The 8,954-nt window shown below is 39.5% G+C and overlaps 1 long non-coding RNA gene across 1 annotated transcript; it reads right to left on the bottom strand.

The window, feature by feature from the left end:
• Positions 1-5,585: 5,585 nt before the first annotated feature.
• On the bottom strand, positions 5,586-7,886 carry LOC148185155 (uncharacterized). Its single transcript, XR_015773796.1, has 2 exons — positions 7,333-7,886; positions 5,586-6,787 (listed from the first exon to the last, which is right to left on the bottom strand). It is a non-coding gene; the product is annotated as an uncharacterized LOC148185155 (long non-coding RNA).
• Between the last annotated feature and the right edge of the window lie 1,068 nt (positions 7,887-8,954).

An 8,954-nucleotide genomic window follows, 5' to 3' on the forward strand; every position in this document is an offset into this window, starting at 1 on the left:
CAAGCCAATAGCCTTACAGGCAGCTGACTCTTTAATCACATATTTAGTATCTGGGAGAAAAATATTCTGAGGTAGCTAACTGACCTCTAGAACCAAAACCTATTTCAAATGTTACTCAGAGATTTAGGAACCAGGTCACCATATGAAGCTCCTCTATCATCTTAGCCCTTTTAAGGGCTCAGAATTCTATCATTCCCTAAAGTTTGAATTTTTTTTGTTCAGTGTTTTTGTTTAGTGGGGTTTTTTTGTTTGTTTGTTTGTTGTTTTTTGTTTTGTTGCTGTTTGTTTTGGTTGTTTGGTTGTGGGGTTTGTTTGTTTGTTTGCTTTTTAATTTATGGTCCTGTGACATTTTGTAACTGGGACTTTGGATTCTGTAAGACATTGTCATGTTTGAGAATATTAACTTTTATTTTCTGTCCCAAAGTTCTGGCTGGGCTCAGTTAGTTTCATGGGTATTCAGACCCTTTAACAACCTTCCAAAGCATGGAACCATGGATATACATAGTTGAACATAGACTTCTCTCTCCAAGCATAGGCCAAAGTATGAACATAATGAATGAAAACAAAATGTGTTATTTCTCTATCCACTGAACTGTCTTGAAGCACAAAACCAGACTGGGTCCACAGAAAACACCATGTTCCCTTCTCCCTTATTCCACCATTGCTGAGAAAATCTTTCTCAGATTGACAGGGATAATTCAATCATCCATACATCTCTGAAAACACTTCAAAGGGCTTCAGGAATATGGGCTATGTGATCACCAGAAAAACTGGAAAAGTTGGGAACCAAATTGTGAGTGTGAATACATGTAACTGAGTGCTGTAGTTCCTAACTGGATGCACCTACTACCTGTAATCACTTTGCTTTTACAAAGTGTGCTCTCACAAGAAAGTGAGAAATTACTGGATGTTGTTAGCCACCTTACCCCAGAATCAAAACACTTTAGTTGATTAAAAATCACCTTTTTTTTTTTTTTTAATAAGTAAAAACACTGAGAGAAGTGGAAAATTATGTGAAATCTCTTACTAGAGACTTTGTTGGAGAGTTTCCTTTCAGCAAAAGTGATAAAGTAATCTGTTAGAGGGATTCTCTGATGAGACAAAAGAAAACTGAAATGACAAAGCATGTAGTAGCACCATAGAAATTTGGAGCACATATTTTTAAAAAGAAATTTTTCTGGACCTCATTTATACTTTGGAAGCCAGGGATCCATTTAATCGCAGGAGCAGAAAATCTAGTGCACTGGTAGCTGTCTGTTTTTCATATTTCTTTATTTTGCATATGTATCTGAAACTGTTGAAAAGCCTGAAACAGAAAATCGCTTTTCAAAAACCATGCCTTGGGTGACTGGTACCCCTGAGAAAATTAGGCAAGTTCTGACCACAGCTCCAAGCTGCTAATGTATGTGTGGCAAAGAAGAGGGGAGGAGGAAGAAGACAGTCAGCTACTGATTCAGACAGAGCAGAGAACTCCAGCACAATTAAGCATGAACAAGAGTGGTGGCAGAGAAGAAAGCTGAGGGCACAGCATGTGCTGAGATGGGGCAATATCAGGTTATCACATCGTAGTTAAGCCAGGAGCAGCTGCTGCCAGCAAAACCAAACCTAGTTTGCTCCTTGGCTGCAAACTTAAAATATCAACACCCTTTAATTATGCATAAAAAGATAAACAAAGCTAGCAGCTTTAAAGTACTGTTATTAATTGCACCAAATGTTAGTGAAAGGTTGAATTATTCATAGTTATAGTTCTCAGGGGTTTCTTGATTAAGGGAAATAAGGAGAATTTGTTGTGAGTATCTCGTTCCACATAGCTTTCTCAGTTTGCCTGATCCAAGAATCAGGGATATATTTTACATGTCAGTTCTGCAAAAAATGCATATATCTGCTAGTTCCTTAGCAACCTTCTGGGATATGCCTGCATCTACTCCCATCAACCCTGCATATCGGAAATCATCTCCAGTGGGTTTCCAGGGTTCAGTGGATTTTGCCACAGTTATAATACCGTTCATGTGCAGTTAGAGTAAATAATTTTATTTACTTACAGGATCATTGCTATGTTTTCGGTTTTATTGAAATGTTTCTCTAGGAAAACAATATGTAAACATACTTCATTGAAAGCCCTCTGAATGAATGAAGAACGCTGTAAGCTGTACTAGTTGTATACAATTTTGTAATAACTGGAAGCAAATACTGCTCCTTCAGAAGCCAAGTTGTTCTTGTCGTAGCCCTGGACTTTTTTCTCTCTGCATTTTAGCTAGAGATAGTAGCAAAAATCAGTATAAACTTCTGGAAAGGAAGATTTTAAAAGAACAATACATCTTTATAGTTTGTGCAATTTCCTCTTCAAAAAGTTATCTGTGCAGCATAAATGCCTTAGATTTATCATTCTGGTATAATTTATGAGTCACCTGAACCTTATCAAACAACTCATACTTTGGTAACTTGAACATGGTAGGAGACCAAGGGATGGTTCAGCTGGGTAATTTTTAGTCGTATGAGTGGTGGAAACTAGCTGGAGCATGGAGTAAGAGTCCCTTGACTGAGACAGTGTTCCCTGGATTCAAACTGAGCTCAAAATGTGCACTGCAGTCAGGAGTGTGTGGGTCTCACTCAGCAGCTTATTCAGTGCATGTCAAAGCCTCCACTGAGTGCAGCTGAAGAGCTCCTGTTTAGCTGCTCATGCACCTGCCTTTTGGTGGTGCTTAGACATGAATGCATGCAGGTGTTGTGACTTAGTGTATCCAACACTCTTCCACAAAGTGGAGCTTCAAGACTGCACCTCCTTGCTTCTGGTGAAATTGATGGAGTTAAGCTTAAGTCCATGGAGGAGTTTTTACAAGGATGGTAGTGATACAGAGATATAGGAGAAGGGATAATGGCTTTAAACTGACAGAGGGTGGTTTTAGACTAGGAAGAAATTCTTTCCTATGAGGCTGCTAAGGCACTTGGACAGGTTGCCCATAGGAGTGGAGGATGTCCCCTCCCTGGAAGTGTTCAAGGCCAGGTTAGTTGGGGCCCTGGACAACCTAATCTCCTTCAGGAAATCCTTGCCCATAGTCTCTGCCTACCCAAACCATTCTATGATTCTATTCTATTTGTGACCTGTCAAAATGTAATCTATTAATGTTTATAAACAGCTGGAAAAATCCTGTCACTGAAGGTTTTGTTGTTTCCTTCACAGAGTCAAATTCACACTAAATTTTTTTTTTTTTTTCTCTATTTAGGATGAATCCTATATTTAAGTACAAAGTTTTCTTACAAATAAATGGCAAGTCATAGTAATTTAAGTCACATTTGTGTATATTAAGGCCTAGAAAGACTGAGCAAAAATCACATAGGTCAGATATATAAATAGCTGTTTAAATAAATATGGAGGCTATCTGTAGAGATACATATAATGTATATATGAAAATATATATTAAATGTACAGAATGCATACATAGTCACATAGATTTACACATCCACTTAAATAGCTTTTACATGGAAATACATGTGACTAATTTTTGGTGTGATGAATGCCCTAGCTGTCCTTTCACACATTTGTGTAATAAGGGTGAAATTGTATTCGCACTTGCCTTATCAAAATTAATAACATGTTTGACAGCACGTGAATATGATCTTTAAGTAGCTTTTAAATATAATAAAAATTACAGTTTACCGTGCATGTGTCAGTTTCTATACAAGACAAAGAAGGATTTAGTCCAGGGTTGCCTGCTTTCTCTACCCTTTGGATGGTATTTCTGTGGCTATAATCACAAAAGTTGTTCTTGAGAGAAGGGAAATCTCCTGAAGTGGTTTATAAGAAAGAGAAGACAAATTTCCAGCAGAGTTATCATTTTCTCCAATGATGCTGGTGGGCTGGGCATGAAGCTGAGTCCCCCAGGCAACCTAATTATTGCAGCTTCTGAGAGCTCACTTTAACCAGATCTGTAATCCTATTGATCCTATTCCCCACCTGAGTGGTTGCTTGGTCACCTTGGTTTAGCAACTGGTTCAGGGGCTGAGTCTTAAAATAAATGAAGTCACAAATAACTGCTATGGATAGCTTGGGCAGAAGAGGATAAATAAGAGGCATGTAGGAGTTTTCATATGATTTGATATTGAGTTTAATTGTGCTCATGGTGGGGGCCAGTGTCCCTTGTGTCATCATTTTCCTTTACACTGCCACTGAGGGTTTATCAGCCAGGTAAGAGTATGTGTGCCAGCTGCTGTGCCAGCTGGCCCCCTGTTGACTTCTTTGGCATGTCTGTGCTGTGCAGTGATGTGGTGCAGAGGTGCTGGGATTCAACTTGCCCTGAGCTGTTACGTCCATGCTGTGTGTTGCAGCATCGTGTGGAGATATTGGCTCGAGTCCCATCAGTGGTGTATTGCAATAGTATTGTTCCACCAGCTCTGAGAACTCTTCCCCACATTTTCTGTGCTAGGTTTGGTCATTGTTACTCACACATTTCTAATTTTTGATCATTTCAGCACTTTATTCCATTTTAGTTGTGACACAATCAAAGACAAACTCAAGCCAGCAAACAGTTACTGAGACAATTGCTGTCAAAACCTGAGCTCCACACTAGTACTCAGAAAAGCATAAAAGTCAGTGTGGCTGGCAAATCTAATACTATTAAGTTTGTTGTGTGGATTAGAGTTTCTCCTGACTGCATCTTTTCTCATTTTGCAATGTTGCATCCAGACCAAAAAAGCATCTTATTATGGAATTTCCCTTTCTAGCAAGTCACTGGAGCTCATTGCCTCCAAGGATCTTGTGGTTTCAGGATAGATATGCTCAGAAGTGTGTGTCAGCTAACTGGAGACATCCCATGTGCTCTCTGGGAAGTCAACCACAATCTTGAGCTGCTGTGACAGGGGAATTGATAAAGGATTGCTTGACCAGCTTTGCCCTGAATAGGGATAACCATTTTCTTCCTAAACTTCCATCCAGCGCTTTGGCAAGCAGAAAGCCTGTAGCAGTGCCAAATGTGTAATTACTTCAGTAACAGTGATGACATGTATGCCTGTTCTGCATGATCCTATTTTGTTGCTTCTTCTGTTGGTTATGAGCAACTCAGATAATAGGAACCTCATCCCTGCATCTGTCTCTCAACAAGGGGAGCTTTAACCTAAGCTTTGAGCAGGTTTTAAAGAGGAAGAGAAAAAACACATCAAAATAACGAAAAGCAAAAGTACATGAACAGGTACTGACTTGCTAAAAAAAGAACAGCATGTGCTTTCTCAAGGGTAATAAAGGCAATATTACTGTACTGGGCTTTGCACATACATGAGAACCATTGCAACCACTTTTACTGCAAAAAGCTGCCACAGTATCTCAGGACATTCTCAAAATATATGGATTGTGCCATGTGGTGTAGTACTCATCAGTTCACAAGGCTCTGGCTTCTGCCACTCTGCTCTCTATTCTATTATCTTCTCTTCTACTCTTCACCAAAGGAATATTTAGTAAATAGCTGAAATAAATAAAACTTAGCAACAGATTATTCCTTCTTGCTGTCTCATAGAGAGATAATCATGCATGCAATATGTAATTTTATTTTAAGCAGCTTTCATCTATTTCTTTTGTGACCTCAATTTATAAATGTGCATGGAATTAATTCATCATCTCCAGACAGGCTCTTCAGATGAGGACATCTACCTTTTTTTATATGTTTGAGTATAATATTACTGCAATTAACAGAACTCTTTCATAATCCAGTTCAGCTCACTGCTTTATTTTAACTTCTTGACAGGTTTTCTTCCCTGCTTGTGCCTGTGTGTACACATGTATACAGACAGAGACAGAAGCATAATGTATCAAAGCAGCAAATTTATTCACTGTCATGCACAAAAGGGGTCAGTGTCCTGTAGGTGCAATGCAAAAGTTATTTAAAATTCACTCTCTCTTTTTCTGCAATATTTTCTCACCTGCTTTGTTCAGTAAAATACACATTTTTAAATGACCAAGCAGGAAATATATGTCTTTTTCACTAAAACTTTTTTCCCCTTCTGTGCAGCAGCAGCTGCCTGCCATGTTATTGTTTTTTGTCGCTAGCAGGCTTTTTGGGTGTGTGCCAAGGATTTCGTGTGGGGAGCAGGACGATTTGCATCTGAATGGTGAATGGCAAGGCTGGGCGTGGGTACACTCAGCCACACCAGGTGAGGTAGAACAGCCGCTTCCAGCTCACCTGAAGTAATTAATTCAATAAAAAGTTAATTACAACGAAAGGGAAAAACAAACTTCCATATAACAGATGGTAAATTTTTAGTGTGATGAAATCTAAGAGGATTTTCTTTTTAAACACCAGTATGGTGTGCCCTAAGTGGTATAAAAAATTCTCTTGGTATATACTCAAGTAATTGCATATGTTGTTTCTGTATACTGGCTTTGCTGTGCTTTTTTGATACTTATTTCCTTCTGTTTCAGATACGTGTATGTTCTTCTTCATAAAACTTTTCATCAACACACAGTATTCCTGGAAGAGTATGTTTCTGGCTTGGTTGCTGGAGGAGTTGCAAGACTTTTGTGTCAATCTGTCACTCCCCTTCTAGAAACTTTTGAACCTGAGAGTCAGGACATCACCCAAATTGCAGAGAGGAGCAGATGCCTTATGAAAACTGAGGCTGGGTCACATAGAAAATCTTTGTCCACTCCTTTATCCAGAAAGAGCCATGGCATAAAGTTTAGCCCTTTCCCAAGGCATTTGGCTGACCCAGGAGCTGAGGAACTGGCTGGCCAGGCAGGAGGCGAGTGTGTAGCTGGGCAGTTTACACAGAGGGCAGTCCACATGCATCTTCTGCTTAGCTGACAAAACAGAGCAAAAATGTAGAAGAAAAGAAAGAAAAATATGCTGAGATGGGCACAAAGCCATTCCTTACTAGAGATGAGCACACATGTTGATGGTAGGGGTCATAAAAGTTAAGGTGGCAGAGCTGGGCTTTTAGTTGAAATAACCTTGAGAAATTGTGCTTAATTAATGTTAGTGCTTCTAGGATAAACACTTTCTTGACAAAGAGGAACTTTGTGTACAGAATTTAATTTTGCTAGAATAACGTTAAAAAGACTGAACTCAAGGTTCCTTGCTACTTTGCAAGCTAGCAACATGTTTATAATGATTACTGGCTCAAACTTTCAGAAATGAGAGATATATGAATATGTATGAATGCATAATAATTTTGGAGGAATCCTGATTTTTATAAAATACTGAGCTCCCATATGAGAAAGCTGAGGCATTAACCTCAGTTCCTTCTAAGGCAGTCTTTCAGTATCAACTGCTACAACTGATCCATATAATTAAAGTATTTAAGAATGAGAATATTGCTCAGGCTTATTTTTTTTCAAAAACTTACCTAGCCATTCCTAGTGCATTTTGCATTTCTTCCTTTCACTGGCTCCAGTAGGAGATTAGCTTCTTTTCAAAAGCCTGATGGCATCAGACAAAAAATATGTTGTTGTGAGGGCAGAAGAAGGAAACCATTGCTGTTCTCAGTAATGGGTCTGATCCTACACCATTTTAATGCTTTCCATCAAGCCAACATATACAGAGCATTTATCAAAATTGAAGGCTTCCAGCTGGAAGAACTCTGTTCAAAATACTGCCAGAATTTTCCATCATTTTCAGAACTAGATCCCCAATAGTAGGCTTAGGAAATCCTGGTCCTGTTGCTGTCAGTAGGCAGACTCAGTGATCTGTATTGCATAAGGGATAAAAGGATGGGAGGCAATGATTTACTCTGAGATAGCAATTTCCCCACATACTCCCACCCCATCTGCAGGTAATTAAAAGTTGCTGGTGTAGTTAATCACACTGATAGTGTAGACAGACTTCAACCACAGACCTGGGTGGCACTGCTGACAGTGTCGAAGGCACAGGCCAGGTGTATTTAGCACCCTCCTGGGGATCCTTCTTGCCCTTGCCTTGCTGTGGCTCCAGGCACCTCTGACAGCACGGGGACTCTGCACCAGCTATCAGATGAGACACTCTGCTGTCTAAGAAATAGCAAATGTAGGGACATGCTATAGCAAAAAGCACATGTTGTGGTTTTGCTGCAAACTACCTGCTAAATGATTTTGATGTGAATGTTTTACTGGTACATACAATGAGAAGACCAGTGACACTCTGTGTCTGCTCTCTCTGATGCAGACCTGCTCTCCACAGAAGATGGCCAACAAGGAAACCTCACACTGTGAGGCTCAGTGTGTGCTCCATAGCAATATTACTGTTTGCTACTATCACACACAAAATTTATTGAATGTTGTTTGGTTTTTCAACTGGAACAAATAAATCTGTCAGTACTTTAACTTGAGCTTGTCCTACATGCAGCAGTTAACATTCCTTAAGCCTTTGTGTTTGATATTGTATTTGGAAGCTCGCTTCATAATTATAGGTGGGGCTGTTGGGCTCCTTGTTACTCAGGCTACCCTGGACCTGAACCAAGGTTTTGTAATGAAGGAGACAGTTGTCTCAGGGACCCTTGCTTGTCTGATAGACCTACAAGATGTAGGTGCACAGGGCAGGTGGTTGCATGTGAAAGAGATTACTTTCATAGTAAAGGCACTTAAGCATTGCTCACATCAGTAGGATTCCTTTTCTGCCCTTACCATCAGGTTCTCCAAGTGATTTTCATGGAAAATTTCTGTGTGTGGTATCTTACCTTAATGAGAGGTTAGAATGGGATCAAGAGAAATACATCACGCTTAGAGAAACCAGTGGCATCTCAGATCAGGTACCCAGAATGTGGTTTCACATAAGATCTCAACCCTTCTGTGTCCCACTTCCTTATTTGTAAAACACAGATAAACAATTGGTATCTTGGGAGGATATTACTAAAAAAAATTCATACCAAGCACTGATACTCATAGAGCGCAATAATGGTAGAGGCACAGGAAAGATTGTGAAAAAAATTATTTTATGATCTAAACAGAGCTCCAGCTGCAGAGCTGGAGACCTTACACTGAGTAATAAGGAAAA

Source organism: Pseudopodoces humilis, chromosome 1, assembly GCF_049639895.1.
Source record: "Pseudopodoces humilis isolate 2021_Gansu_Grassland_sample_001 chromosome 1, ASM4963989v1, whole genome shotgun sequence".
In the NCBI taxonomy this organism is placed as follows: Eukaryota; Metazoa; Chordata; class Aves; order Passeriformes; family Paridae; genus Pseudopodoces; species Pseudopodoces humilis.